A 24,454-nucleotide genomic window follows, 5' to 3' on the forward strand; every position below is an offset into this window, starting at 1 on the left:
AAAAAGAACGATTACACAACATTTGCAGCAACATGGACGGCACTGGAGGAGATAATGCTAAGTGAAATAAGTAAAGCAGAGAAAGACAATTATCATATGATTTCACTCATTTATGGAACAAGAAATAGGAAGATCAGTAGGAGAAGGAAGGGAAGAATGAAGGGGGCGTAAACAGAAGGGGGAATGAACCATGAGAGACTGTGGACTCTGGGAAACAAACTGAGGGCTTCAGAGGGGAGGGGGGAAGGGGGGACTGGGATAGGCTGGTGATGGGTAGTAAGGAGGGCACGTATTGCATGGTGCACTGGGTGTTGTACACAAATAATGAATCATGGAACATTGCATCAAAAACTGGGAATGTACTGTATGGTGACTAATATAACAAAATAAAAATTATTTAAAAAAAAATAAAAAAGAACGAAGAGAGAGCTCTAAGAGGAGTGAGGGGAGCTAAAACCAAACAGCAGTAGCTTCCTAATCCTCTTCATGACTGCCTCTCACTATCAGATTTAACCTGTGTCTGGGAAACTCATATTAGTGATCGTAATTTGCATGGACAACAGAAGACCAGTCTATGTTCTGAGGTGACCCCTCTCATTCAAAGCAAGAATTACAACCAACAGTCAAGAGAATATGTTCCCAGGCCTCTCAGATTTCATTTCCTTTCAACACTTTCCAAACTATTTGATGTTCACAAAACCATCTGATGTAATAAGGGGAAATAAATAAACCTGAAATCCATTTTCTGATTATAGATAAAACTCTTACGATCCATTACTATCTGATTAGATGTATGCCATAAATTGTGTTATTTCAACTGCTTGATGTGTGAATAAAACAGATCCTAAATTTCTCACACTGAATAATAATAGCTAGCATTATTATTAAACATCTCTTATGTTCCAGGAAGTGGTCTAAGTATTTTTAGGACAGTGTCTCACTTAATTCTTGTAACAACTCTATAAAATAGGTCCTATTAATACCCTTATCCAACAGATTATGAAACTGAGATACAGAGAGGTTAGGTAATTTGCGCAAGGCCACACAGCTAATAAATGATAGAGACAGGCTTCAAACCCAGGAAATCTGCTATTGGACCAAACTTTTAAGAGTACTTCTATGAAGGGAAGCAAATGATAGATGTTCTAGGCTTCTGTCAATTCACAGAAGACTACTGGATGCCTGCAAACAGACCTGACTAGGGAATGCAAGAATTGTTCTGCTTCCCGGGTATTTAATGTTCCCAAACAAGTCACTGGCTGACTAAATTATAGTAGAATGATTCAAACATTTCAGCACTATACACCAAAACTCAGGCACAGTCGGGGCACCATTAAAAATTATAATTTATCATCAAAGGAAACAAACAATATGGGCTTAGAAGATATGTTTTCAGACCTACGAAATGCATGTTATGCAATAACACCATGTTCTGCAGAGGCACCGCTCTGGGTGCTGGAAATACAAGATGCAAACTAAAAATAAGGTCCCTACTCTCCCAGAGCTTGTATTTTAAGAGCTAAAGAGGGATTGAGAGACAAATCATAAAATGCCTGTGTGCTATCATGAAAATAGAGGACAATGAGATTGAAAGTAACTTGGAAACTGCTGTAGTTTGAATCATCAAAATAGTCTCTCTGAAAAGGTGATATTTAAGTGGAAGGCTGAATTACAAGCATTTCTGAATATGTCAACTATACAGATTTGGTAACTCAGCATTTTAGTATATGAAAACTATAATTTATGCCCAGGGAAAATAATTTACCTAGTGAACATTAAGGTGATAACTTTGCCTTCTTTCAAAGAAAACCTTAGAACACCTGATGAAATAAGCACAAATATTAAGAATCCTTTGCCATTTTTCTTGTAGTTGTTCTTATTTTCAGATACCATGCATTATAATGGAGGGGGGAAATAAGATGTGTGTATATAACATTCTTGGAATGATAGCACTACGCAGACATGGAGAGGAGACCAGTGGTGCCCAGGGGTTAGGTGAGGAGAGAGGGCGATGGTTGTGGCATGAAGGACTGGAGCTACACACACACATATGTAAAAACTGGTGAAACCTGCATAAGGTATGCAGATTGTGTTTATGTCAATTCTTGGTTGTGATATTGAACTGTAGTTATGTAAAATGTTACTAGGGGAAACTGCATGAAGAGTCCAACAGGATCTCTCTCTGTTATTTCTTATGACTGCATGTGACTCTACAGTGATCTCAAAATAAAAAGTTATTTTAAAAATGTAGGGTGAACACCAGATACTTATTTAGGAAAAGCATCAGAATAATGCAAAGAAACAGCTTTCAACAAATTTCATGCACTAATCCAGTGGTTTAATTTAAGGACTAGTCCACATCAAAGAGTAAAATAGACTTTGAGGCTTATAAACCAAAAAAATTAGAAAATATGCATTTTTCATAGGAGAGGCATCTGTAATCTCAAACTGTGACCTAACTGTAAATGTACTCCAACATTCACCATTTTCAAAGTAGGACTTAGGAAATAAATGTATAGCATTAAAAGGAAGCAAGTCACATATACTAAGTAAATATAAGCAACAAGAATATCAGTTTTTCTGTACATATTTTGTATTTAAACAATGTTAATAATATGTTTTCAGGGTGGAATACCTTTTTGAAACCAGAAATCAAAGATGCTCGTTTAATTTTAAAATGGAAATGTTTCCTGAGCTTCAGAATGTATAAGTTATCACTCTACATTCTTTTAAAGTATAAAAAAATATTGGGGGAAAGAACAGAAATTAAATAAGCCTAGGATCTCCTGTTTTTAAAAGCCCTCTACCATACTATTTTGACAAATTTGTGAGTAACGACCAAAGGAGGATGTACCATACAGTGTAACTTTTAAATGATCAACTATTTTTACACATCACTATGATCCCTCCCGCTCCTTGATTAACAATAACTGACCACGAACAAAGAACAGACTGCCGTAGCATTATCTGCAACTACTTGATCAGAGAGACTCAGAGAAGTATGATCCCATGGGTGGAGCAGCGCTCAGATCCCCACCCCTGCAGGCTCCTGGACATTCCCTGCTCCCGCGCAAGCTTTCGAACCTCCGCACCTCTATCTTCTGAGCCGTCACATAAGAATCATGACACCTGCCGACTAGCACACAAAGGCGCTGAAGCTCTCACGTAAGATGCTGTGGTCTAAGCTCCCACGACCCAATCGATGGCAGCAGTTCTCGCTCAAGCAAAACTCCCCAGAGTACCAAAGTGAACTCCAAATCCGTACTGCTCTCAGTCCATCTCCAAACCCACGGGTGAACTCCATCAGAGTACCATCACTAGAACATTTAAAGGTGAATGCCTGACTCAGAGACATGGTAATTTTGTAAAAAAAAAAAAAAAAATAGTTGGTTTAATGTTGCTTTTATATATGGATTCATTTGTGACGTCAAACTAAATAAAACATAAGCATTCCATTAAAACATCACAACCCATAAAAGAATGAAATAGCAATGAGCTCTACGTAGGATCGCATCCTAAAAATGTGTTCACATTTCTATTTTGTTTCTTCCTTCTCCAGCAGAGAGAATGCACAAAGTGAGAAGTGAAGATGCAAACACGGCTCGACAAGAAAAAGGTCATTGCCACTCTGGGCCCGGCTGAGCCAGAGATCTGCACGTGTGACCTCAGAGTCTGGTTCAGCAAACTGTGGAAACCTGCGGGAAGCAAGTTCTTGGACGCTGACAGCCACGTGTTACACGCATGAGAACAAGTCAAGCGACACAGATCATAAACTGCTGAAAAGCCTGCCTACCAATTAGCCAACCTTGGTGTAATCAGACTTTGAGGGGGGGCCTCAAACTGGCAGTGGCAGGAACTCAGATGTGTCAGAACAGAGGCTGTGGGATGGGAAGATCCATTTTTGAAGAAAGTGCCAGACAGGAGCCCCAAAACGTATCCAGTTCGGAGTTATCAGAAATTAGTATTTAGTAGCTAATATGATACAACTACTAAAATATGGTAGTATCACTCTGTTACATGTAATGATTATGTTCCAAATACAATACCAATAAACTAAGAAGCTATATTTCTAGGTAAGAGATTTCACATTTTTATTAATTAAAGTGACTTTGGTCTGCATTCTTGAGTCCATTTACTATAGATTCTAGAGCTAATAACTATGGAACAGAAAACAGCCAGAAAGAAAAACCAACAAAGATACTCGGAGAATGCATAATTAATAAATTAGACTATTAGGACAGCAAATCAAACTCAGCTGTGACCCAAATTTCAAAAGCCTACACGGCTTTTCACAAACTTCATTTATTACTTACTATTTATGTGTTGTGCTCTAGGCAGAACAATCTTAAATATGTTTCTTGATTCTTCCATGCCACTCTCCTTAGCTCTGTTTATCTAGACAGACACATGTATTATTTTTTCTACACTCCTCAGGTTAGAATATCTAGAACCACTCCTGAAAACAGTAATTGCCCACTCGCTAACTCAGAAGAATACAAAGTACTATGTGAGTGTACTAATGTTTACCTCCATTTTCCTCCCAGATTCTGGCAGCGCAGAAGCGACGAAGACGTAAGTGCATAACGGCCTGCACCCCACCCCATCTCACGGCTCCGCAGCTCTTTAGGCACGAGCCTGCTTTGGCTTTCTTCACTTTACACATAGATCTTAAAAATTCCCTTTTGCCCATTTCCTGGATATACTCAATGGCAACAGAGCCATGACAGCCATGTTTATATGGCACCTTTCCTAAGCAAGAACCGTACGGTAACCCTACTCAGGGTCAAACGCATCAGTGCATCTCCGGGGAAGTTCTTCCAAGCAGTAATGAGTCATTTTTCTTTAGGAACAAAATTTGCACTCTGTTGAGTAAATGTCTGCTCACATGCAGGCATCTCTCACTCCAGGTCAGTCAGCTGTGCCATAACCTTGTTTTTTCTCATTTTGGAAGTCTACAAGCCCTCACGTATAGACGATTACAGTGCTTGGTGTGGGGCCCTGCTGACAGGAAAGCATTTACACAGTTGTTCTTTTTGTTTTTGGTGCCGAAACCCTACATAGTTGTTGATTATCACACACCTGTATACTTGGAATAAAAAACACCTTCCATCTTGGTAAGAAAATGTAGCTCTTCAGATAGCGCCCTTCACCACGGTCCGAGCAACCCCTGAGGTTGTCATTTAGCACAGACGGTGGACTCGCATGTGCACAAAATCACTCGAATTCAAAGTTCTTTATTAGACATTGTTCATAATTGTGAAATACTGGCAAACAGTTCTTCAAAAGGGGACTGGTGGTATATGCGTACAGTGGAGTACCATACAGCAATTTAAAAATGAAGAGCCCTTTTTTTTAACTGAAGAAATCTCCTAGATATTGTTAGGCAAAAAGAAAAAAAAATCAAGGAGCAGGCCAGTAGTATACTACTGTTTGTGTAAAATGAGTGAAATTTTATCTGTATGTAATACACTGCTTGGGTATTATATATGTGTATTTTTATATATTTAATTTACAGTTATGTATACATACAGAACATCTCTGAAAGGACTCTCATTTTAGGCAAATGAGTATCAGGAGACAGGGTGAAAAGGAAGACTTTCACTGTATACCCTTCTGTTTTTAAATTATACCATGTATAAGTATAATCTAGTCAAAAAATAAACTTAAAGCCAAAAGAACATATAGTGGGATAGCTATGTACAGAGGCTCTGTGGATAAGAAGACCTGGGCTTGCGTCCCAGCTCTGCCATTTACCAATGTGTGACCTTAGGCAAGCCCCAGTTTGCTCATCTATAAAATGGGAGTAATGATAGTTAACTGTGAGAATTAAATCAAATCAAGATATAAGTCACTTAGCACGGTTCCTGGAAATTCTTATGTAATGTTCTCTTTCAAATGGTACTGTGGACTTGGAAACCGCAAAGTTACAGTCATCACCAATCTCTTTTTCTCTTTCTTATTGTCAGTGGGCAAATTTTGCTAGTTCCTCTTCCAAAAAAAATATGACATCCAATCATTTCTGTTCATTTTCTAGCCACCAGAGAGAGGCCCAGACCCCAAAGAATCAGCTCAAGAGTCTGAATTTCACGAGCAAGACAATCAGGAGCCATGGCGCACTTGCCACTATCTACAGATTTCTGTACATAATCTCTACAAAACACCAAGTGCCACTAATTCATATTTGTTCTCTTACTTTACCATTTACAAAGCATGTTCAAACATTTGAGTTCAATTCCTGAAATAAGAATCTCAGAAACAGAAGGCCCATTAAAGGACACTCGGATTTTCAACGACTATGAGGCAAGCAGAGCAGATAGAATTATTCTTTTGTAGATCAACATTTTCAGTTGAAGGGCAACCTATTAAACATGAATTTAAATGATTTTAAAATAGTCAAATAAATAAATGAAAAGAAAGCCAAAGAAGAGGAATGATTTGCCACCGGCCACATGCTTTACAAGAAAAAAAAAAATGCCTAGAATTCAGATCTTCTCATTCCACCTACAGTCTTACCAGGAAGTGTCCACTGTGAGCAAGAAGTCATCGGGTACACTGTGCTTCCCTCACCTAGAAGGCTCCTGCCTATTTAAACCAAGACCTGGTTCACAGAAGCTGCTCTGGATCTGGCAGCCACAGCTCTCTCGCTCTCTCTCTCTCTCTCTCTCTCTCTCTCTGAGTCCCAGCTACGGTGAGAGCAAACAAGCAGATCTGTACTACGACTGTCCCCTGAGCATATCTACGAGCATGACCCACAAGCACCGCAAAGCCAGCACGTTTCTAATGACGGCAGTAATTACCTCGCCTTGCTCCTCCTCCACCCTCCAGCCTCGCCCAGACTTGCTCTCCCGCCTCTGCGGCTTCCTGTTTCCATGAAGGGTCCCACGGTCACCCAAGAGGCCAAACCACAAATCTGAGAGTCATTCTACTCTCCTCCCTCTGTCTAAATCCATAAATCCTGCTTCTACCTCTAACTTCCTTTGGAATTAATCTGCTTCTCTTCAGAACAGATACAGAATAGCAGAGAGTTGGAGAAAATGGCTCATGTCTCATCCCCCAAACTCTCAGGAATGGGGAACAGTGATTAAGAGAACTGACCCTGACCCCAAACTGGCATGGTTCAAATCCCACCTTAGACACTTACTAGCCATCTGACCTTAGGCATATTATTTAGCCTACATCTCAGTTTTATCATCTGTCTAATTGAGATAAAACCAGTAGCTATCTCATAGGATTGCTGTCAAGTGTACATCAATTAATAATGTAAAGCGCTCAGAATAATGTCTGGTACACTTTATAATATGTGCTACTATTTTTAATAGTATTTTTAATAGTGACATGATTTTTTAAATGTCATAAAATATTTGTTCTAAAACAGTTTAAAATCCAGAAGTTTTTCCAAATGAGCAAAGGGAAAAAAAATAAAAGAGAAAGACGCAAGCCAAGAAACAGACTCTTGAATACACAGAACAAACTGATGGTTACCAGAATGCCGTGGGGGTGGGCAGGGGTGAAACAGGTGATGGGTATTAGGAGGGCACTTGTGATCAGCACTGGGTGTTGTATGCAGGTGTTGAATCACTATATTGCACACCTGAAACTAATATAACATGATATGTTAACTAACTGGAATTTAAATAAAAACTTAAAAATACATTTAAAAAATCCAGGAGTTTTTCGTCAAGACAGAAACTCAAAGCATAGTCCAATGTCCAGTTAAGCTGAGCTTCCGACTCACTTAAAGTCTTGGTCATGTAATGCCTGTGGCTATTTCGCCTCCGCCACTCCAATATCTCCTACTTGAATTACTATCCCAGTGTCCAATTCACTGATCTCTTCATCTTGAGCTCTCTCCAGTATATTCACCAAACTGCAACCAAAATGATTTTTTTAAAACACATATCAATTTAGGCCATCTCCGTACTAAACCCCATCCATCACTCCCTCTTACCTTGAATTAAAGTCGATTCCTTAACATGGCTCACCAAACCCAGCGTGATAAGTATAATATGGTCTCTAGCCTCATTTTTCTCTGCTCCCCCCCGTCTCGTACTCTAGGCTCCTGTCAACATTCTTGCAGCTCCTCTATGTCTCAGGTCCACCCACACTCACATTTTGTTTCCTCTGCTTGAAACACTGTGCCCTGTCACTCTACCTTTTACCTGGATGGTTTCCACCCACCCTTAAGTCTTAAGGTAGATGCCACTCCATTCAAAAACACATCTCCAGGCCCCTAAGTCTGGGTCAGGTCCCTTTTGTATGAGTCAAGCAGTACCATGTACTTCACAGCACCTTTCCAGCTGCCCACTTACTTGTCTGTATTCCCCCATCAGGCTGTAAGCTCTATGAAGGTACAGACCCCATCTTTCTCTTATCCCAGTGCTCACCACAATGCCTGCCACATAGTGGGTGCTTTATTAAATATCTGTTAAACTAGTTACTTATTATCACAAATAGGTCTGTAAGATTTATGAATATTTTATGAACAACATTAAGTGTAAGGATTTTTTTATTTTTTTAAAGGTTTTATTTATTTATTTGAGAGAGAGAGAGAGACAGAGCATAAGCAGGGGGAGAGGCAGAGGGAGAAGGAGAAGCAGACTCCCCGCTGAGCTGGGAGCCTGATGTGGGATTCCATCCCAGGACCTGGAGATCATGACCTGAGCCGAAGGCAGACGCTTAACCATCCGAGCCACCTAGGCGCCCCAAGTGTAAGGATTTTTTAAAACCAAAGTAAACTAAGTAACTGAAATACTAATAAATACAGAAGTTCAGACTCTGAGGAAGACACTCAATATGACACAGAATCTAATCTCATGATGACTGTCCAGTGACCAGGTCAGAATCCTTAAGAAATTGCAAAATGGGCTTCTCTGAATAATAGGTAGAAAAAGTTTCCAGTAATACAGAAGCAAGAAATCATGAGCAATAATATTTATCATGCTAAACCTCTGGAAATTAAAAAAAAATCTATTGTAGGAGATGTTTTAAGGACATAAAATACACACTTCAATCTTCAGGCCAACTATGAGTTCTACCACAATGAACTGCAAATGCCTCAAATCAATGCCTAAAATTCATACAGATTAAACAACGATTAAACAAAGCATGGATGCTCAGTCACACCTCCTCTACCTTACTAGCGACGTTCACGTCTCTTACCCCCCAGCTTACGCTCCTCTACCCTCCGCCCCTCGCAGCCCCGTACCCCCAGTCCTCGCTGCGCGCCATTTTGATCGCGCTCCATCCCCTTCCGACCTGCCTCTCCACCACCGGACGGCCCTCGAAGACAGCGGTCCTATCACCAGCGTCATTGTGCCCCTCAGGCGCTCACAGCGCACTTAGTGGGCATCCAGTGTTTGTGAGAAGGAGAAAGAGGGAGGAAGGGAAAGGAAGGGAAAGAGCCACCTACTCACACAAATAAGCCGAAGGGCAGCAGCGGAAGTGGTGGAGAAGTCCTGCAGACGTGAGGAAAGGCAGGCCGAGGGAGGTGAGACGGCTGAGCGGGAACATCCAGATACTCCAGGGCACTTTAAAAACGCTATTGACAGGAATCAGTAACAGCGACGACTACTCAGTCTCATTCCATTGGCACGTGACGACGAATAAGTTCATAAGTAAGGACCTCCGTAAGAGTTCTTTTTTCAAAGAAAAAAAAAGATTTTATTTATGTGAGACAGAGAGAGAGAGAAAGAGAGCACAAGCAGGGGGAGCAGCAGAGGGAGAGGGAGACGCAGACTCCCCACCGAGCAAAGAGCCTGATGCAGGGCTCGATCCCAGGACCCTGAGATCATGACCCAAGCAGTTCTTTATACATCCTGTGTAGAAGCACAGAGGTGGTAAAAACGGAGAAGCCCAAAAAGGGAAGAAGAAAAGAAAAAAAGCTTCTCTGCACCCAGCTTCGTGTCTAAAGGTCACAGTGATTGGAACACTTCAAAAACGGTTGTCCATGGCCAATATTATTAATAATATTTTGAGAAAGGTGCATAAGGATATATTGCTATTAAAGGGAAAATGTTGGGTATTTTCAACAGAAAATCCTTTTATTTTCACTTAGCAACGTGACTCTAAAATGTTCAAACATAAAGGGATAAATTCATTTGTTCATTTGTAACAGATACCCAAATATTTGAAAAATCATGATTTTGACATGAAATATCGCTATTTACATTGCACAGTACTCAGGCTGAAGTTAGAAGAAGAGGCTACCCTCTGGAAGATTATTGGCAGAGTCAGAAGATCCGTTCATTCTCCAAGACTGCTGAGGCTTTCCCTTGCTCCCCAATGAACTTAAGGACATTCCCCATATTCTCTACTACAAATGGCCTGGGCTGCACAGGAGTTCATGGAAGAGAGATGTATTTGTACATAGTCATATGCTTTGGGCTCTTTAAATGAAAAGTATTAAAGAATTCTTTAAGTCCTATAAAATGTAAATCTTTCTCAGTGGGGAAATCCTCCCAGTATGGTGACTTCCTTTTTCACAGTATCAAACCAAAAGCTTTACTGGCACCCACATTGAGCTTAAGTTCACGCAGAAAACAGACTTCTCTAATGCCTTACCACTTCAGAAGAAAGTCTAGTCTGAAAGAGAATCGTCTGTCCCTGGAGAATGATCCCATTCCAAAGAGAAGATGGGTATCTTCTCCTAGTTTATTAATTTATTGGCATGATAACTTGCATCAATTTAAGGGCATTTCATCTACAATGAGCAAACTGTTTGAAAGCTAAATGCACTAAATCTTCTTTCATGGGACCCGTTAAGTGTTTTTTGAACTCTTAGTGGTTTGCACTTAATGCTTTATTTTAGAATCAGATTTAATCATTTCATAAAACCAGTAGTTCTTAAGGAAAATGGATTTCATTTTACCTCTATATCTATTACCCCAGGTCAGAATTGTAATGAATTGTGATGCCCTCTGAAACCACTAATACTGCACTCAACAATCCAATTAATAAGTGAGTCTAAAAACACAATTTTCCAAAATGACTATAGTGTTCTCATTTCCTATTCTTAAATTTCTAAGACGCTAATTGAATGTCTATACTATTTTATTTATAGATCTTTCTCAAATAATATCACAATAAAACCATCAGTTTTTAATTCCTACTCCCACAAAGGCTCTTCATTGTCTCTATTTTGAAAACTTAACAGAACTGTATTCTTTAAAATCAATTTGATAAATAAATGTCAAAATAAAAAAAATTTTTTTCCTATGAGACTCAGAGGTCTCTAAAGCACATGATATATATAACAATAGGAACAGAAGACAAACCCATGAAAGTATATTAACTCTCCATTATCCAAAACAGATACATGTGTATAAGTATATATGAGCACATGGTATATATCCACTTTGAGAATTATCTACAAAAAGATTTTATGTCAGGCAGTTTTTATCCGCCATATCATAGCCTTCTGTGCTATGGTTGTTCATGAATATTAACTCAATCACGCAAATCACTAAAGGAAAATCTAGAATGGAGAAGTAGCCACATTACAGTATCAGGAGTGGGGAGGCAACCACAGAATCCAGGAATTAGAAAGAACACCAAAGGACATCTGGTACATGGGACTTTTTTTTTCATGGAAGATCTGATGTACACTGACATGGACACTGTTCAAAATTTCCCAACAACAGGGAACCCATTCTTTACTTTCCCCCAAAAGCTCATTTCACTGGGACACCCATGAAGGAATGTTTCTCTTCATATTGAGCCAAAATGGTTTCCTATAAATATTCCTACAGGTCATGCCTGGTCTGTCCTTCCTGCAGATATGCTTTGTCCCTCTTTAATGGATCTCAGTCTTCTAAATATGAAGAAAAAGAGTATGTGTCCCCTTGGTCATGTTTCCTAGAGGCAAACCATCTTTTCTGTATCTCCAATACCCTCAGGTATCCTTCATATCATGTAAAGACCCTTCGCCATCCCAGACCCTTCACCCTCCTCTGGGCGAAACATGGCACCCAGAACTAAAAATCATACTCTACAAATTATTGCCAACATTTATTCACTAGGGAACAGATATTTCAGAAAGAGTCAACCCCAAGAACACTCTACTTCCTTGGAAGCAAGTTTTTTTTTTTTTTTTTTTTTTTTTTTTTTTTTAGATTTTATTTATTTATTTGTCAGAGCACAAGCGGTGGAACGGCAGGCAGAGCAAGAGAGGGAGAAGCAGGCTCCTCGACAGGGAGCCCGATGCAGGACTCGATCCCAGGACCCTGGGATCATGACCTGAGCCAAAGGCAGCCACTGAAACAACTGAGCCACCCAGGCATCCCGCAAGTCTTGACGAATACTACGGAAATGGCTAAATGAACAGAAAATATAAATCAACGCTATCCAAAGAAAGTGATGAGAAAAGCGGGGGGAGGGTAGTGAAAAAAACAGTGTCATCAAGCTTTTTGTTCTGAAAGAAGTTAACTACCCCACATACTAGTCCACAACCTGAATTATCTGATACACTGGTAATGCTACTGTAATACGGCCAAAGCTTTCTAAATTTGCAATAAGCATAGGTATACAGAGAGTAGTCATAGCCTTTAAAATAAATTACTTTTAATCTCATCTAAGGAATCAAATGAAATCAAAACACTAGATGTAATTAAGACCGTCTAGTTTCCCTGGAGATTATACCAATCAGACGTGTTAAGCATTCTAGGAATGAAACATTTGATACAATTAAGAAAATCCTATTGAAAAAAAATTAGTCTGTAAAACAGAGATAATATGGGGCTAAGGAATGGTTTATTAATAACTCATTCAATTCTGGGTATAATAAATACAGCTATTACAACTTCAATTCACTAGTGGCTGAGCTCAAAATGCTAAAATGCCGCCACTCAATCTGCCTCAAGAATCCAGATCTAATCGGTAGAGGCCCTGCCTGCTACATTTATTAAATCGCAGAATTATTTCAGGCTTAAAAGAATTTAGATTAAAAAAACAAAGCTAGTGAGAGGTAAGGCCAGAATTTCAGACCAAAATCTGCCACCTTGTCCACCGTACTTCAACAACCTTTCAGATATCTGAAAACAGTCGGCATACCCTCCCCGTTCCCTTCCACCCCTAACCAATCTTTCCAAGGCCAGTTTCTTCAACGATTTCTACTGTTGGGAGGATCTCTGAACAAAGCCCTACATAAGTGACCTCTGGAAATTCGGACGTGTTCTTTCACGTCGCAAAAGCCAGCTTAGACGGTGTCCCGAGGGGATAAGTGACTGGATGCGTGGAGGATGGCTGCCACTAACAAGGCGAGGATTCCTGAGCTTCCAGACCACTCCTCAATCCCTCAGTTACTCTGAATAAGGCAAAGCAAGAGAGGCGCGAGAGCCAGAGCCCTGGAGCAGAGTCAGTCCGTGAGGGACTATGGGAGAAGAGAGGAGACAGGCCACAGCTCTGCCACATCAGAAGCGTCAGCTGGCAGTACCTCTAGTTCAGGGTCTTCCCCACGTAGCTGGCCCTCCTCCCACAGCCCTCCCTCTACCAGGTCTCAGCCAACATGGTGGTCTTTCCCATTACTGACTGAGTCTGGAGATCGATTCTTCCAGAGAAAGCATATTGACACAGAGGGAGCTCCCCATGAGCTAGAACCCCGAAGTCGACAGGCTAGTAACTCAGGACGATATCAAAGTGGCCATATGTTATATGAAGAGAATCACCAAGGCAAAGGCCTAAAATAGCAGATGCTTGGGGAAAATGCCAAAGTCAAAAGACAAAGATTTAAAAAAAAAAAAAAAAAAAAAAAAAGCTAGGCTTAGAATAAGAACAAAGCCAAGACAGATGTTAATTCTTAACTACAAATTGTGCTTCAGTTTTCTCCATCAAAACGGACCTCAAATCTCAGCCCAGCATAACAGGCTCTTTGTAAGCTGGGCACCCCTATCCTATCCAGTTACCGTCTCTGATTATCTCCCTGAGCGTCAGCTGCCTTCAAGTATGTTCTTTCCCATGTGCGGGCCTTCGGGCCTGCTGTCTTCCTGCCTCAGACTCCCTTCCCCTTTTGCTCATCCTTCCCTGACCCCCCCGCCCCAGCACACAGGCAGACTGGGGAATGCTTTCCTCCCGCTCCCACAGCCCCTATCCGCGTGCCTCTAACAGCACCTCCCACCGGATCGAGCATTTCTTGCTGTACTTCCCTCCACTAGAGACGACGAGCTCTCAAAGACGGCACGTCTGCATTCCAAGAATCCACGGGAGCGTCTGGCTCGCCGTTTCCTACACGATGACTCACATGAGCGCAGTGAGGTGAGTGAAGTGACAAGCACGCATCAGGCTCGTGTGGTGTGCGTCTGCCATCTCTCCTCCGCTGACTTCCGACAGACAGAACGAGGTGTCTGAAATACGGTAAGCAATCAACACTAGCTAAATAAAACAAGTAAATAAACACGAAAAGAGCTCTGACGGATTCAACCAAGTGTTATGGTTGTAAGTATGAACGTCCTTTCAACTCTAAGATCCTATGGAGTTTTTTAAAACTGTATTTGTACAAACAAGTTTCCCAGAAAATTTGGAAAAGAGAGAAGGGAAACTAGCATTGACTTAGGGGCTACAAATTTGTTAAGAATTTTACATCTGATATTTTTTTTATTTTTCATAATCATTCTGGGAAACTGAGATTATAAACCCCATTTTATAGATTAAAAAAACCCAAGTTCGAGAGGCAGAACCAAAATTTGAACTCAGGTGAGCCTGACCCCAATCCTAAGCTCTTTCCACAATATCACTTGAATCTCTGGGAAGAACGCAAAGCTATCTTCCTTATCATTCCATTTCAAGGAAAAGGAGTTCTGAAATCAGCCAAGGCTCAATTAGGTCGTAATTCCAGAGAGAGGACCTGTCAAGGGGAGGCACAAGAGGTGACAAGATCTGTCTTCCCTTGAGGATCACCTCCTTTTCTTTGTAGAAATGTTCACATGGCTTTTCTGATCCTCCCATGAGGCTAGAAGGAAAATTTTAGGGCCTTTCTAAAGAAGGGAGGAAGCAACTTCTCCTTGACTCTTCTCCTTTCCCCAGAAGGTCAAATGGGAATCAGGTTATGATTCAGAGAAAAGATGGCAACAAGGCAGCCACATAGGTCCACTTAGAGGCCTTAAGGTAGATCAGAGAGGGAAGCAGACCCGAAGCTTACATCTCCTACGAGCCAATTCACCAAGTTACAAACCTACGTAGAAACGTGGGACTAAAGTCCTAGTTCCTAGCTAGCAGTACAGATGTTCCTTTGCCTCAAATGCCCACTGTGCAGAATGGTGGCATCCAACTGAGATAAGGAATCAGCCGAATTGTTTCCCCAAAACATGGCTCACCCGGGACAACTGGGTATCCACACACAAAAGAAGGGGTTTGCACACCTGCCTCACGCATAGACAGACATTACCTCAAACGGATTAAAGACCTAAATGTAAGAGCTAAAACTACAAAACTCTTAAAACATACAGGTAAATCTTTGTGATCTTCAGTTAGGCAATAGTTTTCTTAGATATGCCATCGAAAGCCAAGCAACCAAAGGAAAGACTGATATACTGGACTTCATAAAATCAGAAACTTTTGTTCCTCAAAGGCCACTACCGAGAAAGTAAAAAGACAATCTAGAAAATGTGATATTTGTAAAACATCTGTCTGATAAGGGTCTCATGTCCAGAATATACAAAGAATTTTTACAACTCCACAATCTAAATAAAAAATAAACGAAGGATTTAAACAAATATTTCTCCAAAGAAGATATACAAGTGGCAACAAACTTGTGGCAAGATGTTCAACACATTAGTCACGAGGCAAAGGCGAATCAAACCGAGGTACCTCTTCACGCCTCCTGGACGGCTGTAATCAAAGACAATAAACAAGCGCGGGTGGCGATCTGGAGCCCTGAGAACCCTGGCACACTGTGGCTGGGAACGCAAAATGCTGCAGCCACTTTGGAAAACACCTTGCACTCTTCAAAAAGTTAAACATAGAATTACTAACGATGAGCGAGCTCACATTCAGCTGTATATACTTCAGAGAAACGAAAACACAGGTTCACACAAAAACGCGTATGTAAATCTTCACAGCAGCTTTATTCATGATAGCCGAAAAAGGAAACAACCCCAACGGCCATCCACTGATGAATGTACACACAAAACGTGGTACTCAGTCATACAAGAGGAAGGAAGGGGTGCCTGCGTGGCTCAGGAGGTCGAGTGTTCGACTCTAAATATTGGCTCGGTCATGATCTCAGGGTCATGGGATCCAGCCCCATGTCAGACTCTACATGGAGCGTGGAGGCTGCTTGGGATTCTCTCTCTCCCCCTGCCCCTATCCCCACTCGCCCTCTCTCTTTCTCGCCCAAAAAAAAGCAATGAAGTACTGACTCATACTAAAACAGAAATGATTCAGAAAACCACTGTGTTAAGTGAGAGAAGTCAAATGCAAAAGGCCGCATATTGTATGATTCCATTTATGCAATAGGCAAACGATAGAGACAGAAAGTAGATCAGTGTTTGCCAGGTGCCAGCGGAGGGGCGAACGGGGGTGACTGCTACTGGATGCGGGATTTCTCTTTTAAGGTGATGAAACATTCTGGAATTGGACAGTGGTGATGGCTACAAACCCCAGTGATATACTAAACACTTGACTGTACACTTTAAAGGGGTGAGTTTTATAGTATGGTAATTATATCTCAATGAAAAAGGCGCAACTATAAAAATGAGCTAAGCGTACACATTATAACATATGTACCATCAAAGAGGGATGACAGAAGAGCAATTAAGTTAACTCGAAAATCACTGCTGCACATTGGTGTTTACTTTCATAGTAACAAATATGAAAAGCACTGAATTTTATTGTCATAAACTGAACACCAACAGAAAGAAGGTTGGGAGGAAAAATTAATTTGATTTCCATGAAAAACATCCCAGGATAAATATTTGCTTTCTTCCCAATATCTAGGCCGGTTGCAAGCTGAGCTCCCTAGGGCAGACCGAAGAGCCTCTACGTTAGATCTGCTACCAGCAAACAGACTTGAAAGAATTCGGGTATAAGAACCGGAGCCTCAGACGCGCCGCCTTGGGTAAGTGGTAAACGCACTCTCTCCCCGCAGGCTCGCTGCCGCGGATGGGCATGCCACCGCGGCCACGACAACGGCAACGACGACGTGACAGAGCAGCGCTTGCAATCACCAGCATCTCAGCCTCAGAGACTGGGTGAACGTTCTCTAGAAGGCTTTTCCTCGATTCCCTGAATATTTGGGAGTCCAAATGGCCAATTTTTCCAAATAAGCACAGCTCATGTTAGGAATGTTGAACCACAAGCAAACGTTGTACACACACTATGTAAGAGGGCAACTGTAATGCTGTTTGCTAGACCTGTGCCTGGAACGCCATACACACCCAATAAATATGTGAACGAACGTTTACCATAGTTAATAATATTGTTTACCAAATAGTTTAGATCAAAAATGAAGGCAAATGGTAACTATATCTAAATTAACTTATCTTCATCAATAGAAAGCTGTTTCTTTTTGCTTTATATTCCTCATGTAACACCACATTCTCACTGATACTCAAATTGACACATCAAAGATTATTAAGAAAGGTAATTAGTCCACTTAAGTAGAAAAGATATTCTGATTAATTATAAAAGTCACTGCCCCCCACCTTATGAACTTTTCCGAAATAAAAGAACTTCAGGTGGGAAAAACTGCAGGAGTTTGTGAGGTGATGAGTTTCTCATACTCTACGACTTATTTTAGTTAATAAACTAAGGACAGATATACCAATAAGGGTTAACAATAAGTTGTCCACTCTTCACATCCTGGAACCCAAAGACAGGTCCGAGCAAAACACAGTTTGCCTCACTGATCCATACTGAAGCTCAGCAGAAAGGAAAATTCTTTCTGAAATACATCTTAAAACATACTAATTTACCAGCACCGAGAAGGTCAGCAATTAATTTTGCATTACGTTTTCCTTTTTTAAGCCCCTTTTAAAACAGAGAAATTATTTCTCGGTATCTAACAACTGTGAGTGCTTGAAATACTATGTAGGATCATACAGAGAACGAAAGTAGAAAGAACCTTCAGAGATCACATTTTCCCCTTTCAGGACACTTCTAACAGTAGCTAAGGATATGATTCTGTAAGATCACCATGTGTGACAGACCCGTCGAGAAAGTCTTCCTCGGCTCGCCTGGCGCAGTGTAGGCGCTTCTTCAAGGAGACATGAAGATGACATGAGTATCTCCCTTTGTACCAGCATCTTATGGGTTTGGATTGGAAATCACACTACTCAACTCTCTTACTTACTTGCATTAACTCTTCCTTGATATGCTGACATCACAAACTAGCATTTTTTAAGAAAAAGGAGACAGTTTTTTGGTCTCTGCCTGGAAAGGCTTTCCAAGCATAAAAGCAGTGAATCAGAAAGGCAAAGATGAATAGGTAGAAAACAGAAAATTGTTTGTTTCTAGAAATCAAACTATCATCAATGAAATGAAATGGCGATTATTGGAGGATGCCGCCATAGGACAAGCAAGGGTTAATATCCTTACTCTATCAAGAGTCCACACAAATCAGTGTCTGGCCAAGACAGTACCCCCAGCATTGCCGTCCTCAGCCTCACAAGAAATTGCACGGTCCCTATGAATAGGAGGTTACAGCTTCTCCCTCCCAGTTTTCAGAACCACTCTGCCTCCTTCTTCTGCCTTGGCCATTTGCCTCCTAGCTCCTGCCCTCTTTCTTCCAAGTCCTGTTAGACCGAAAACTCAGATAAATACACAGTTGGCCTGGTCCTGATTTCAGATTTTCCCCAGGGACCTAGCCTCTTGAAATACAGCTTTCCACGTTGCTCCGTAGCTTGCGGGCAAGTAACAACTCGCCCCAGGCTCCAGGGATACCTATCCCACAAATTCCAGCCGAAGCCCCAGCGTACTGATTCCTGCCTGGGCTGGAAGGCAGAAATCAAACAAACAACTGATTTAAAAAAACTGAGACTCCAAGATGAAAGCCATCATTGAGTTCGTGCAGGTGATCCACAGAAAAGAAATATCTGATAGCCAACAACGAGATTTTTTTTAATGCTTAAAAACATCAATAATGAAAGATGTGAGTTAAAATAAGGAGGTGTTGTTTTTTTCTGTGAAATTAGCCAAGATTTTTAAAAATAATAATGCTAATGCTGTTGTCATAAAACTGATGGCGGGTGGCAAGCAGGTATAATCTCTCTGAAGGCGGCCATTTGTTTCAAGAGCAGTCACAGCGATCCTGCACTTTGACCCTAATTGCATTTTTAGGAACTGATCTTCAGTTATCAAAAATCTAGTCAAAAGACTTAAGTATAAAGATTTTTTCTCTTCATTTTTGTCCTGGAAATAAAAATATGCAACAGTAAGTAAATTGTCATCAATCAATCAATCAATCAAGGTTCGTGCACAATGTGGATTATAATGAAGTCAATAAAAATGGTACAGTGAGAGTTGACCCTGCTATAGCACTGACTAGAGGCCATTCACTGTTCTAAGCAGTTAACTTGTACAGTTGACCCTTGGACAACACAGGTGTGAACTGCACAGGTCCACTTACGTGTGGATTTTTCCCAATAAATACAGTATGGTACTATAAATGTATTTTCTCTCCTTATGATTCTATTAATAACATTTTCTTTTCTCCAGCTTGCTTAATTGTAGGAATACACTACGTCATACATCAATTAATCAGTTGTTTATGTCACCGATCAGGCTTCCGGTCAACTGCAGGCTATGAGTAGTTAAGTTTAGGGGAGTCAAAAGCTATACATGGATTTCCGACTACGTGGGGCATCGGTGCCCCTAAACTCCCTGTTGTTCAAGGGTCAAGCTGTATTAACATATTTACTCCTCATGACACAAATGGAACCTGTGAGGTAGGTCGGTGCTGTAATGCTCTCCGTTTCACAGTCGAGGAACCTGTGGCACAGGGAAATTAAGTGATTGCCTCAAGGTTATGCTGGGACAGACTCACATGCCCTTACCTGAAATCCTAAAATCCAAAAAGTGTTTGCATCAATTTGTAGCAAACGTTGTTGGCAAAACTTGACCTGAACCAACGCAAAACTTTGTATAGCCTCTATCCCACTTACAGTGACATCATCTCACAAAAGAAAAATCAATGTGTTTGACTACATGGCGCTGCCCCAGACCCCACTTAGTATATATGCCATGTTATCTTTCTATAATCAGAAACGCTCTGAACTTTAAAAGACAACTAGCCCCACGGGTTTCAGATAAGGGAATGTGGGGGAGCTGAAATTCAAATCTAAGCATCCATCTGTCTAGCTCTGCAGTCTGTGCTCTTAACTACTATGAGATATTTCCAGAAACTAATGACATGGGAAATGTCTATAATTCAAACATTGAAACACTTATTAACTACATGCCATGTACCAGTCACACAGACAAATAAAATTGCAATTATGACAAGTGCAAGGAAAGAGAACTGGTGTCAGAAGAGACTATACCCTGAGGGGGGTCTGCCCCAGACAAAGTAGTCAGAGGCAGCTCTCCTGATTTGATCTAAGATGTGAAGGATGAGCAAGGGAAGAGGGAAGAGCATATCTGGCAGGGAGAAGAGTACACGCAAAGGCCCTTGGTAGGAGGGAAAATGATGACAAAGGATTGAAAAGAGCCAATGTAATCAAAACCCAGAGAACGAGGGGCTAGAGAAGAGGAAGGTACCACAGGGTTTTACAGGGAGGGTAACTAACCATTTGCCCCAGAATGCTGAGGCACAGTCCCCATGTAAATAACAACACTGTCTTTTACTCTCAAAGTATCTTGGTCTGGATGTTAAAATATAGGGTCCCACAATTTGTAGGCCACATTAAGGAGTTGTATCTTTATCCTAAGAGCAATGAGAAGTCATGACGGATTTTAAGCAGGGGGCAATGGGGGAGAAGAGAGATGTCTTAATCAAATTTTAATTTTTAAAAGATGACTCCAGCTGCAGTGCAAAGAACAGATGGGAATATTAACAGGACAAGAAGAACACCTTTGGACCAGTTAGGAGACCCGGCAAGAGACAATGGTAGCATGGTCCAGGGTGACAGTGGTAGGGATAGAAATAAGCAGATGGATTTGAGATTGTTTTGAAGAAAAAATAAACAAATCTTGTGATGATTTAGAGATATAAGGAGAGGGAATGGCAGGTATGAAGGATGAGTCCAAGATTTCTGGCTTGCAAACTAGATGGAGGATGGTGTGATTCACTGAGATAGAAACACTAGAGATCAGGGCGCCTGCGTGGCTCCGTCAGTTGAGCATCTGCCTTCAGCTCAGGTCATGAGCTCAGGTTCCTGGGATGGAGCCCTGCATCGGGCTCCCCGCTCAGCAAGGAGCCTGCTTCTCCCTCTCCTTCTGCCTGCTGCTCCCCCTACTTGTGCGCTCTCTCTGTCAAGTAAATAAATAAAATCTTTGAAAAGAAGAAAGAAAGAAAGAAAGAAAGAAAGAAAGAAAGAAAGAAAGAAAGAAAGAGAAAGAAAGAAAGAAAAAGAAAGAAAGAAAGAAAGAAAGAAAGAAAGAAAGAAAGAAAGAGAAAGAAAGAAAGAAAAAGAAAGAAAGAAAGAAAGAAAGAAAGAAAGAAAGAAAGAAAGAAAGAAAGACTAGAGATCTTTCATCCATTTTAAGTATATTTTTGTGTATGGCGTAAGAAAGTGGTCCCGTTTCATTCTTCTGCCATGTGGCTGTCCAATTTTCCCAACACCATTTGTCAAAGAGACTGTCTTTTTTCCACTGGATATTCTTTCCTGCTTTGTCGAAGATTAGTTGACCACAGAGCTGAGGGTCCATTTCTGGGTTCTCTATTCTGTTCCCTTGATCTCTGTGTCTGTTTTTGTGCCAGTACCATGCTGTCTTGATGATTACAGCTCTGTAATAGAGCTTGAAGTCCAGAATTGTGATGCCACCAGCTTTAGTTTTCTTTTTCAACTTTCCTTTGGCTATTCTGCTATGGATTGGGAGAAGATATTTGGAAATGACATATCAGATAAAGGGCTAATGTCCAAAATCTATAAAGAACTTATCAAACTCAACACCCAAAGAATAATCCAGTCAAGAAATGGGCAAAAGATATGAACAGACATTTCTCCAAAGAAGACATACAAATGGCCAAAAGACACATGAAAAATGCTCAACATCACTCAGCATCAGAGAAATACAAATCAAAATCACAAGAGATACCCCCTCACATCAGTCAGAATGGCTAAAATTAACAAGTCAGGAAAAGACAAATGTTGGCAAGGATATGGAGAAAGGGAACCCTCTTATACTGCTGGTGGTAATGCAAACTGGTACAGTCACTCTGGAAAACAGTATGGAGGCTCCTCAAAAAGTTAAAAATAGAGCAATTGCACTGCTAAGTATTTACCACAAAGATACAAATGTAGTGATCCAAGGTGGCACCTGCACCCCAATGTTTATAGCAGCAATGTCCACAATAGCCAAACTGTGGGAAGAGCCCAGATGTCCACCCACAGATATATGGATAAGGAAGATGTGGGGTGTATATATACATATATATATATATGAATATTACACAGGCATCAAAAAATGAAATCTTGCCATTTGCAACAATGTGGATGGGACTAGAGAATATTATGCTAAGCGAAGTAAGTTAATCAGAGAAAGACAATTATCATATGATTTCACACATATGTGGAATTTAAGAAACAAAACAGAAGAGCATAGAGGAACAGAGAGAAAAATAAAACAAGATGGAATCAGAGAGGGAGACAAACCAAAAATGACTCTTAACCAGAGGAAATAAACAGGGTTGCTGGAGGGGAGGGGAGAGGAGAGGAGGGATGGGATACCTGGGTGATGGGCATTAAAGAGGGCATGTGATGTAATGAGCACTGGGTGTTATATAAGACTGATGAATCACTGAACTCTACCTCTGAAACTAACAATACACTAAATGTTAATTAATTGGATGTAAATTAAATAAAATAAAAATTGTGTAAAAGGACCGACTTCTTTTGTAACCTCAATGCCAAGCATGTGATAGACCCTACATAAATGTAGTTAAACGAAACAACAAAAACAAACAAAGAAAGAAACTCTAGAGATTTACAGGGCTAGACATTGAAAGGTGTGAAACAGCTGCAGACCAGCTGTAACCTGAAGCCGGGGGCCTGGCGGAGCGCACAGGCAAGGGCGGTTAGGTTCAAGACCTGCTGGGTGTCTTTCCGCGCACAGAGCCCTCCTCCCAGGCATGACCACCCTGGTTCCGGTGGGCTCTGGCAGCTGTTGGGTGGTCAAACAAAAAAGGTCTGTCTTAGCCGGTGCTGCCGGCCCGAGGGCGAACGCATGGCGGCCTGCAGACACCCCTACGACTGACTCAGCGCTTGACACGACGCCTCACGCGGCAGTCGGACGTCCGGGCTCCGCCCAGGCCGCAAGCGGGGGGGAAAGCACGTCGGCCGCCGGCCGGGAAGGCGGTAGGGCGCTAAGCTGCCGAGCCCCCAGCCCGCAGGGGCGGCGCCCGGGCCGCGCTAGCCCTCGAACTGCAGCCGCCGCGCCGGGGGCGAGGTCCAGGGCTGTGAGGCGCGCCCCAGAACGAGGCCCGGCCAGGAGCCAGGCGCTGGGAGACTGGAAGACACCTCGAAGGACGCGTCCCTTCCCCGGAATCCCACTTACCTACAGTCGGGTCGCTTTCAACTTCCAGGGGGGTCGGGTCCCAGGACGCGCGACGTGAGAGGTGGGGCCGAAACCCCAACCCTCGGCCCGCGGCGGAAACGGGGTCCCAACGGCTGGGCCCCGGGACACACTGGCAGGCGCGGCGGGCCAGCCCGCAGAGGGAGGCCCTGCGGCCCGTTTGCCGGCGCGTTGCCACAGCAACGGCCCGGACCCCGCGGCGGGTCGCAGACGGGCGCGCACCCTCGGGGCGGGGGGGGGCGGGGGCGGCGAGCGCGGAATTCCGCCCCTGGAGCAACTCGGCGGCGGGCCGGCGGCCGCGGGGAGGCGGACGGGGGCCGCGCGGGGACACGGCGCGGCGGCTGCGGCGAAGCCCCCTCGCCCGGCGGCCGGGCTGGGCGGGAAGGCGCCCGCGGGCCCCGAGAGCCGTCCTCTCAGGAACCTCTCGGGGACAGAGCAGCGGCCCCCGCGACACGAAATGACGCTTGCTGACCGGGCCAGCCCAGCACCGAGGTGACGCCCAGCGGCCGTTCCCGGGCGGAGCTCGGGCGGCGGCGGCCAGGCGGTCGCGGAGGGGCAGGTGCGGAGCTGGCCCGGGAAGATGGAGATATGACCCCGCTGTCAGGGCTGCGAGAAGGTCCGGGGCGAAGGGTGGCAGCGCTCCCCACTGACCCGAGGACAGTTCCCAGAAATAACTTTTAGCCACAAGTCTCTGCGGAACCGTCCGAGTGCGGGCCCCCTGCAGAAGTGGCTGGAAGCGGGGGCTCCCGCTGTGCGCTGATGCACTTCTTGCCCTGCACTGGGACGGCTCCTG

The 24,454-nt window shown here is 42.5% G+C and overlaps 1 protein-coding gene across 2 annotated transcripts in view; it reads right to left on the bottom strand.

Annotated features, from left to right (window-relative positions):
* STK33 (serine/threonine kinase 33) overlaps positions 1–23,731 on the bottom strand; it is a 155,947-nt gene extending 132,216 nt beyond the window's left edge. For both annotated transcript variants that reach the window (XM_040630753.1, XM_040630752.1), the window contains exon 1: positions 23,644–23,731. The gene's annotated coding sequence lies outside the window, so the exon portion shown is untranslated. The remainder of the gene's footprint in view (positions 1–23,643) is intronic.
* Between the last annotated feature and the right edge of the window lie 723 nt (positions 23,732–24,454).

Source organism: Ursus maritimus, unplaced genomic scaffold (assembly GCF_017311325.1).
Source record: "Ursus maritimus isolate PB19 unplaced genomic scaffold, ASM1731132v1 scaffold_16, whole genome shotgun sequence".
NCBI classification, from domain to species: domain Eukaryota; kingdom Metazoa; phylum Chordata; class Mammalia; order Carnivora; family Ursidae; genus Ursus; species Ursus maritimus.